The sequence below is a fragment of the Crinia signifera genome, chromosome 6 (assembly GCF_055691185.1).
Source record: "Crinia signifera chromosome 6, ASM5569118v1, whole genome shotgun sequence".
Lineage (NCBI taxonomy): Eukaryota > Metazoa > Chordata > Amphibia > Anura > Myobatrachidae > Crinia > Crinia signifera.
The window spans coordinates 238,615,199-238,625,748 of record NC_139222.1 but is presented as its reverse complement, the minus strand read 5'-3'; positions in this window follow the sequence as shown (position 1 = coordinate 238,625,748).

The following is a 10,550-nucleotide window of genomic DNA, read 5'->3' as shown; positions in this document are numbered from 1 at the left end:
GAATCACCTGGCCTCATCAACCTAGCAGGGCTCTCATGCAAGGGAGTATAATGTGTCCCCCCTAGGCCTGAGCCGTGTCTAGTGACACTTTGAGAATGATTCATACCTGATCACAGGGCTGCAACTTTTTGCAGCCCTGTGATCCATTAGCCCCTCCATGACTAAGCCCCTGTGCATGGCTGCAAATGCCTGTGCGAAGAGGTGGAAAACCACTCCCCATCAAATGGCTTTCCCCTGCACACCACCGTATTGTGCAGCGCTGTGTAAGTCAATACTTACTCGGCACTGCAATGGCCGTGGGGAGATCGGGGACCACCGGCATTTTTGTGCAGCACTCCGAGAAACTGATAGGGAGCTGTTAATCAGCCAGCATACAGCCTGCTAGCACAGGCTGTCACTGGCTGTGGCTGCACGGTGGGCTCACGCATGCACTCTGTGGACTGTGTGCATGCACAGTCCTCCAATAACTGCAAGGGCTGAATCGGACCCCTTGGTGCCTACAGTACTTGTCTTCTGTTTAATGGGTTCAATACAAGAATGGGTGTGGCATGAAGACTTCTATATAATGCAGCATTACAGGGCAACAGCTTATTCTCAGATTGGTCTGCATGAAACATCTCTAACATGTATTACACTGGTGACTGGTGACAATTCAGGATTTAATGTCAATGTATTTATTTATCTGGAAGAGCTATTAGCTCATAAATATATATACAGAATGTGTAGGGTAATTGGAATAAGGGAATAAGGGCTGACCTACAGTGTGTATGTATATATGTATATGTATATATATATATAGCTTCGGCTTCCTATCACTAATATATATTAACACTATAGTTTCTTCACTGGTGTGCTGCTCTGGGCCTTCTGGCTTATGCTGTTTTTATGGGGTGCCGCACCCTGCACCTAGATATAGCGCTGGGGACCCCCAATATACAGAGAAGCCTTGATGATGGTTGGGGGCACAAATCATGCATTTGTGCAAATATATCTAACCAATACTGTATCTCTGAATTCTTTTATCATATAGTGTTCAAGACTGGTTACTAATACAGGTCGAGTATCCCGTATCCGAATATCCGTTATCCGAATTATTCCGAAATACGGACATTCCAGAAAGTGAAAAAAAAAATTTTTTTTTGCTAAAAACTCACTGGGGACATTTGTAACAGCATCACTGGGGACATGATATGTAACTGGCACTATATATGTGCAAGACAATGATTGCTTGGCATTCAAATTCAGTGCTGAGATAGTACACACATTTTGTTTCACGTTTTGAAACCTTGTTTTTTGAACAATTAAAATATGTTTGTGTGTATTTTATGTGGTAATAAAATATATTTGTGTGTATATTATGTGTTTATACAGCATAAATGCAAGATACTTCAAAATACATCATTGAAATATTAAAATATTCCAAAATACGGAATAATCCGTTATCCAAAATTCTCCTGGTCCCGAGCATTTTGGATACGGGATACTCAACCTGTACCATTCATTGAGCTGAGGGAAACAATTTATTTTTTACTTATTAAGCAATATAGCAATATAGATTGTAAGCTCTACTGGGCAGGTATTATTATTATTATTATTATTATTTTTCCACTCCGCCATTGCTCCCCTCTAGGACTAGAGGAGTAGCTCACCTACCTACTAAGTGGTCATTCACCCCACCATTGCTGGGGAGTGCTATCCCCTAAGTGAAAAGAATCCACATAAGTAAGCAGGGCCGTAACTAGGGGGGGGATTAGGGGGTCACGCGCACCGGGCGCTGGAGGGTGGGGGAGCTAGTGTGAGGTCCCGGGGATGGGCAGCAGGGGTCCAGGGACTGGTGGGTTAACGCTGGCTCCTACCGGGGTCCCGGGGACGGCAGCGGGGGTCCGGGGACTGGTGGGTTAACTCCGGCTCCTACTAGCGCTGCCGGGCGGTGGGCAGGAAGCAGGTTTTGAAAAAACTTGCCGGACGCTGATTGGCTGAATTCAGCCAATCAGCGTCCGGCAAGTCTTTTCAAAGTCATCGGCGCTTCCTGCCGCCAGGCAGATAGCGCTAGGAGATGGAGTGAGTGAAGGCTGCCGCTACACCAGTCCCTGCACCCCTGGACGCTGCCTACCCCTGCTGCCTGCACACAGGTATGTTGGCAGCGGGGGTCCAGGGACTGGTGTAGCGGCAGCTTTCACATACACAGCCGCTCGCTATTTGCCTGGCGGCGGGAAGCGCTGATGATTTTGAAAAGACTTGCCGGACGCTGATTGGTTGAATTCAGCCAAGCAGCGTCCGGCAAGTCTTTTCAAAATCTGCTTTCCGCCCACTGCCGACAGCGCTAGTTAACCTTCTCCAGTCCCCGGACCCCTGCTGGCTGTCCCCAAGGCAGTAATTTGGTGGGTTTTTTGTTTTTTTTTTTTTTTTGGGGGGGGGGGGGGGGGGGGGGGTGCGACCAAGTGACTGCCGACCCGGGCGCCGAAACACCTAGTTTCGGCCCTGAAGTAAGGTATACCAAATGGAATAAGTGGACCCTTATATTCTAGATCTGGATCCAACATGGGAAGTAATCCAAAGGCAAACTAGGAACGGACTATATCTCCAAACAGAGACTGATACGGTACCATATGAACTGGCACTTGCAATTCCCTCCCAGACTATTTTATTCAGCAGCACTTTATTTAAATTTATTATTGGTTTTATTTGTATTCATTCATTTATATTGCCGATATTATTAAATAATTTTCAATAATCAAGTGGCACGAAATACGTACTTTTACTGTGTTTTTAACTGTTTTTAAGAATTTAGTGTGGTGTACACCCCCCTTGTTGTTTCTTCTTCAACCTACGGGTGTGACAACCCTTTCCAGTACACTGCAGCTTGGCACAGCAACCCATTGTTTAGCGCCTCTATTTTGGTAACTTGTTATCATAACACCCCCCACATTCTACTGTGGCAGGGACTGATAGGTATGTTCCAATATTCTCTGTAAATACAGTATGTGTGCGCTATATAAATAACTGGTAATAAATAAATAACCAGGTAGCACTAAAGGCTGGTGATTGGCAGTTACGGATGAGGTGTGAAAGGGGTAGACCTGGGAATAGTCTGGGTCAAATGTGTTCTGAGAAGAGGTCAGACACAGATTGAAACTATATTCAGTACCCCATGTTGGAGTCAGGTCTGACCTGGATTTGCAGTGTGAAAGCGGCATTAGTACATTTCTGGGACAAGTTCCAAATTAAGGAGGTCATTCTGATTGACCTGCAAAGCTGCAAAACTTGCAGCTTTGCGTGTCATCTAAATGCCGCCCACATGACCATCCGCCTCCCCCTCGCGCGCTGATTTCCCTGCATGAATGCAAATGGATGTTTAGCATAAACATCCATTCGCAGTCTTACGCACGGGGGGGCACGACCATCCAAAGATTTTGCAAGCGCTTGCAGATCTGAGTCAGCCTCTGCTGACCTTAGTTCTGGGGCTCCCATGTACCGGGAAGAGGGCGGGCAGCTGACATCCGCTGATGTCACCTGCCCGCCCCCCACACCTGCATCACAGCCGCATTAGCATGAGAAAGCCTAGGGATGCCCATGAAACGCTGGGCATTCCCACAGGTGCTACCCCACATCCCCTACCAGCACCGTGTGAACGGGCCGTCGAATAATCAATTTGCCGCACCCGCTTGCAAATGGAGCAGAGGCAGAACTCTAGGAGGCAATGGAGTCATCTGCCGCCAGGCTCCTGCTCCCAAGGGGGCACCTTTCCTCCCCTGCTCGTCTGAATCAATTAATTGAAAGCTGTCTATCGCTTCTGTGGCTGACTCCACCTCCTAACATGGTTTTTGCAAGTGCCACACCCTGTATTAGAACTCATGACCTTTCTTACTGGAGACAGACACCTTATTGATTAAGCTATTTGGGGGGCACCAATATTTATCATGCCTCCAGGCAACTGGGACGAACTTATGCCACTGAAATGGAGCCTGCACATGCGCATAAAAACTTTAGCGCAGAACCAAAACATTGTTCCCCCGTTTGAACAGCTTCTTCATGGAAAGAGCCTTAAAAATAAATTTGCGAATCACCAACGAGTGGTTGTTTTTTTACGCCCTGGAGCAAAGGACTCTGCTTTTATATATAAACTTTCAACAACATAAGCTAAAGTTGTAAGAGGTCACTACAAAATCGGGCAGCAAAACACAAACGTTGCAATGCTGTTCTGCCCAGCAGGTGGGGCTGTATGGCCTTCCAGAATTGCTCCCTTGTCTGGTACCTCTCACCAGAACAAGTTATTGAAAACTATTATACGTTTAGCACAAACTGTACCATGTTAGCAAAACTGTTAAGAGACACTCTCACTGTGGGGTTAATAGTGATAGAACCAGCTTAAATCAAACTTAATAATAATATCATGTGATTACCATTTTGGCAGCAGATTGACAGCGACTCAAACTGGATTTAAATAATGTGGATAAACAATACTACTCCTCTGCTCATTAGAGCACAGAGTATACCTTGCATTAGACAGAGAACTATGTGAAGGATAGGAAACGCTCAGGTTTTTCTGACACAGATTTTCAGATGATATTATAATACTCTCCCAGAACCTTTCCTCTTGACGTAATTAGAGAGCCCTTTATTTACATTAGTAGGTCTTTGGGGAAACTCAGCATGATTGGTGAAAAGCACTCCACAACTGCTACTTCTCTCATTTTTCCTACCCTATATAGGTGAACAGGAATCGGAATGCAGTAATTAATGTGCGCTGCCCTTTCCTGGCGTTTCATATAAGTTAACTGTGCAAAATAGACACAACACATGCAAAACCCACTAGTTGTGCAAAGCAACACAATGTCATTTTGCACTCCTGTGCCTAGATCACTCACCCTGTGTACACCAAGTGACCAGAACATACACATATGGCTAGAATTTCAGGGTTGCCTACCTTCCTGGAATGGCCGGGAGGGTCCCGAAAATCGTGTCCCCCTCCCGGCCTCCTGGAAAGGTGGGCAATTCTCCCGGTTTCTGAGGGACCCCCACTCCCCGTTCGCGGCTACCTTCCCCCGTACTGTGCCATTTAAATAGCGGGATATGCCGATCTCCGATGAGGGGGCGGGGCTAAAGTGCCAGAATCGCATCATTTTAGCCCCGCCCCATCCGCTGCGATCGGCAAAATGGGTAATTTACATAATGGGGTGGGGCTTAATGACGGAACTCTCCTCAAACACCTCCCTGACCTTCTGCTGCAAGTCTCCTCTCCGGTCTTCTCCCGGAGAGGAGATTAAAAAAGTAGGCAACTCTGGCCTAGATTTAATAATCTAAAATAAATAGGTGCAAATCTGTTTATTGTATATCCTATCAATAGTACATCCACTTAGCACCACTTTACATATTTAGTATATTTAGGCCTAACTATATAAAGTAGAATGATAGGTATTTGTACATGGGAATACATATTGTGGGGCCAGTTCATACCTGATCACACGGCTGTGAATTCGCACAGCGTCCAATTATTGATTTTTAGGCTGCAATGTGCGTGCTCGTTGCCTGGCTGCCATCTCTGTACTTTTTACATACAATTCATACAATTACATTAGATTTGCACTATATAGTCATTTCTGCCCTGTCTATCTGGGTAAGGTAAAAACCTATGCGATCTGCATGCGATCCCGATGTGATTTTGACTATATAGTCAAAATCTAATGTCAAATCTCACCGTGTGTACACAGCTTAAGTCAGAGAATTGAGCAAAGTGCATAAGCTAACTCAAACTGAATTTGTATGCATGGAAATTTCAAACCAAATGCTTCTAATGGGGAAGGAAGACCATCTGCAGTATAGCCCCATGACAGAATCCTATCCAGTTCCAGAGCTGCCAACAGCTGCCACAGAAATATGCAAAGGATCCAGATGCCACTCTTGGCTTGCACATGGCATTCGATTTGTTGCTATCCGGAAATGTGAATGTGCACAATGGTCACCCAACACATTAATAAAAAATCGACTTTTTAATCTGTTACAATGACACGTACTGAATTTTAAATAACTGTTCAGTTATACACGGATTGCATTGAAAACAGCTTTTTACTATTACAGTAACAGAAAAGGTTCTGGAACTAAGCCCTGGAAACTAAAAAATGCTGTTGTGTTCTCTGTGCAGTTTCTCTTGCCAATACCCACAATGCTTTGGATTTTGCACATATGATTCAGCCAAGTATGCTGAAATATTTGTCCTGGAATAAACAGTGGATACTCCTCGATACCTTACATGACCATAAGCATACAAAAAACATGTACATGTAAAGCATTCCAACATATATTACTGCCAGGTGAAAGAATTATGGTGTCATTTATGTCTCTTGCATCTGGGTTGCCAGATTGTCTACACAAAGTTCTTATACAATCAGACTGACTTGTAGCAGGTTGCTGTAATAATTGCATAGCATGACTGACTGTAGAGATAAACATAAGGTGTACATAACATGTAGCTTATTAATTAAAATAAAAATACCCAACAATCCACTATTGCAATTTATGTTTTACTTTTTGAAATTCAACTTTATTTAATGTTCCTTTATGCATGCCTCTCAAAATTTCTAAGTTATAATTGGTACCTCACATCCAAAAAGGGGTGTGGCCTCACAGTGCATGGGGTTTGACCTCAGTGTTTCCTGGGCATGCACACACAACATATTTTGATGGTTGGTGACCATCGAAAGATGTGGGCCTTCCCCCCTGGCCTGTGAATGGATGTTACTGTGTAACATCCATTCGCATGCTTTGCGAGCGAGACTCTCTTGTGAATGGGTGGTTTGAACGGCGCTATATATTATTTAAGAGTAAGGGCTGGATGCAGTAACATCCGCGGCCCCTCTCCGCCACACATTGCCCGCTCCCGCATAGATAATAATCGCATATGCACTAACATATGCGATAATTATTGCAAAGGACAGCTCTTGCGTTAAGAGCTGCCCTTTGCGATGTGCCCGGTGATGTGTGAGCGGTCCACGTGGCTCTCCCCCCTTCTCCTTCCCGGCAGCTCCCTGCTCAGATGGCTGCAGGGGCTGCCGGGCTCCACCTCCTCCTCCCTGCACCCTGAAGAGGTGCAGGGAGGAGGAAGTCACTGTTCCGTGCAGCGTAGCAGGAGGCTGCCCGGACAGAGGTGAGGGGGGGTCAGCGCGGATCAGCGGGGGTAGCGTGGGGCAGCAGGGGATGCGAAGGGAAGCCCATAGGAGGTGGGGCTTTACTGCATATGAAAATGCACATGAAAATGTAAATCAGTAGATGAGCGGCTTTCCTGGCAATGATACTGGTGCGCGCAGCAGTACTCACCGCCCATTGCCAGGCCATACACACAGGGCGGCTTTGAGTTGAAAGCTGCTCAAACTTGCTGTTTTGATTGGCTTTCAGCTCAAAGTCGCCCAGTGTGTATGGGCCTAAAGTGTGATTGTACAGGTAGGTGTATATACAGCTCTCCACCAAGCGTTCTGTTGCAGAATTTTCTAGGTCTGAAAGCTGTGTTTTTTTTCCTTTTCAAGGAGAAGGGTAATGCTCCCATGTTCAGACACAATGCTGTGGGCAGACTATTGTCTGTCTTACTAATGCACCTGTATCCCGATTAGTAACCATAGCAGTGTGTTATGTGAATAGAAGAACATCAGTTTTTGAGATGCAGGATCAGCTTTCATCCTTTGTCTTCAGCAAGGTAGAGTATAGTCACAGCTGCTTTAGTCTGACAGTGACTATTATATATGCTGGCATGTTTACAGTGTCTGGACTCTGTACATTACCTCCGTATAGGATATTACTGCATTGTTAGTCCATTTCTATGAGTACATCTATTTCTTGCACCATTACAGCACTCTAAGTAATAACCCCCTGACAATATTTCTGATGGCAAAAGAATGAAATGTAAAGAGGCTGTATACATACCTAGAGCTAAATAAGAGAAGTTGCTTGGTTTTAACATCTGCAACAACCAGAGTAAAACACATTCCAATGTGCATATTTTTCTGCCATTATCATATACAATTGCTTGAAAAATCATCCATGAATCCTTGTCCCTCCCTATAATGCCACAAATGCCTAAGGTGTTATTTAATATCTCATTAATACTTATAAATATTTATTCTTATCTTCCTAAGAAGGTGTCTGATTTCTAACAAACAAAGGCATAACTACCATAGGTACAAGTTTGCAGCTGTTATGGGGCCCAGAGCTGAGAGGGACCTATCTTCCCTGTGTAAATAATATGTGCTATATACATATATCACCATTAGTTGGTACATAGGGACCCTTACCGAAGGGATGCAGTGGAAATCCTGGTAGTCGGAATCCCGGCGGTCAAAATCCCGCCGCCGAAATCCCGACCGCCAGAATCCCGGCACGTTGTCCCTCTATGGGTGTCCATGGAGTTTACATACAATAAGGGATGCCAAAAAAGAGGGTGGGTATGGATTGCCAGGGCTTGCTGTAGGGACCCTGCGGGGGGGCCAAGTCAACTGCAATGGTGGACAATGTTCCCCTTTGGGAAGGGAGGATATATGTCCTTCTTTGTGGGGCTGTGCTAGTTGGCAGGTGCAAATGGTGTCCCGAGTCAGCTGCTGTAAGGAATAAATGGAGGGGATGTAACCACACCTGCCGGTAACTGGGCCCATGTCAGCTCATGCAGTGGTGCCGAAAGAGGGGGGGGGGGGGTTCTAATGGCCCAGGTGTGATGGAGGGGCCCAGTGGGACTCACATCACCTGTCAGCAGCAGCTATTCTCCACCCAGCACATTCTGCTGTGTGCTGGGCTGCAGTGTGGTCAGGGAGGTGCATAAAGTGCTATTTGTTTCTGTATTTTATTCTGAGTGCATGGCCAATGTTTGGGTGGTGCTCTATCTATCTATCTATCTATCTATCTATCTATCTATCTATCTATCTATCTATCTATCATGCTTTGACCATGCTAAAGACAATGAAAGGTGGGAAACCCATGGGGGGCAGGGGTGCCGGATGACTGCCCGACCATCAGGATCCCGACTGACAGGGGCAATTCTCCCTTGTGGGGGTCCATGACCCCCATAGAGGGAGAATAAAACCTGTGGGGAGCGAAGCGAGCCACCGAGCCGGCAGCATGGCGAGCGCAGTGAACCTGCAAGGGGCTTCTTGCACTCACCCCCCTGTCAAAGGATCTGACCGCTGGTATCCCGATTGTCGGACCGCCATACCAGACCCGGGAGGGTGGAAACCCCATTAAATCATTGTTTTCCATATACTAGTATATACAAAAGCTTTAGAAGCTTTTTGGAAGCAACCTATAAAATATAGCTTAGTATACACTTCTAAAACATCTAAAACAGAAATCTTTGGTGGCTGGTCATTTCCATATTATGCTACTGTATGCTTCACTAAAATCTCATTGAATAAATGTATGTCAGATTTTACAGATATTATTTGCAGTGGTTTATCCATATAGTAGTATTATTATAGCTCTTGATGATCCACAACATCGTCATTAAACGCTCAGGGAGACTACAAGCGTCTCTTCTCACAGAAAAAAAAAGAGTAGAGATACTAAAGGACAAGAGTCTCTGTGTGGGCCTGGCAGCGCTGCTGTCTCCTCTTCTGTTGTTTAGAAATGTTTGGTTGGTCAGTGAAAGAGAAGAGTCATTTCATCTGCAACATCTGTGTATCGCTCTGGGCAGGCGGCTCATAATACTACAGGATAACTGCACGACAGAACTGCTGCTTGTTTTCATAAAACCCAGCTATCTCTCGCCTTATCTGAACCTGATGTACTGAGCCTGACGCTGACATTTATTTTAAACATGCAGCTGTGTTTGTTGCAACTAATTTATATATGTCTTTTGAGGACATACCAACTGCAGAACATGAAGTGATTTCATAGCGTTCTAGAATAATCTGTGCTTGCACAATGCTGTAACATTCACCAAATGTACTAATGAATACGTAATACCAAACAGCATCAGAAACAAAGACAAGCATATTTTTCTCATATTTGCTTCGAAGGTTGCTCCAAAACTGGTTTACATTGGTGGAATGCAAGGTTAACCAATAGCATTATTTCCCAAATAATAGTATTCATTAAAAAATAAAGTGTCAGCATATTCCTCAAACTATTATTTACGTCAGTTTATAGGGGTGCGAGCTGAAATGCCAGTGCTGGTAGCTGAACTTCCCCCAACAGAGCTACAATTGAATAGCTCTTTTGGGGGCCATCTAGTGGCTGTTGGAAAAAAGAACAAAACTATTGAATTCAGTCCATAGAATTTGATGGCAGATCACTTTGTCCACCTAGTCTGTCCCTTTTTTAACCTTTAAGGAACTGCAAACCATAATTGATCATTAGTATCAAGGTACCTCCCCAAATTTGCATGCGCTCAAACCACTTGGCGAAGCAGCTGGACCATTCGAAAGCAGGTAAGTCTTCTACATGCTGGATGATTGTCTCCACTGTAACTTCCAGCAACTCAAAACAAATCCCATGAATTTGCACACATTTTGGGGGAACACAAAGAAGTCGCAGGTGACTAGTTTGCACTGTAGGGTGGATAGGCCAAATAT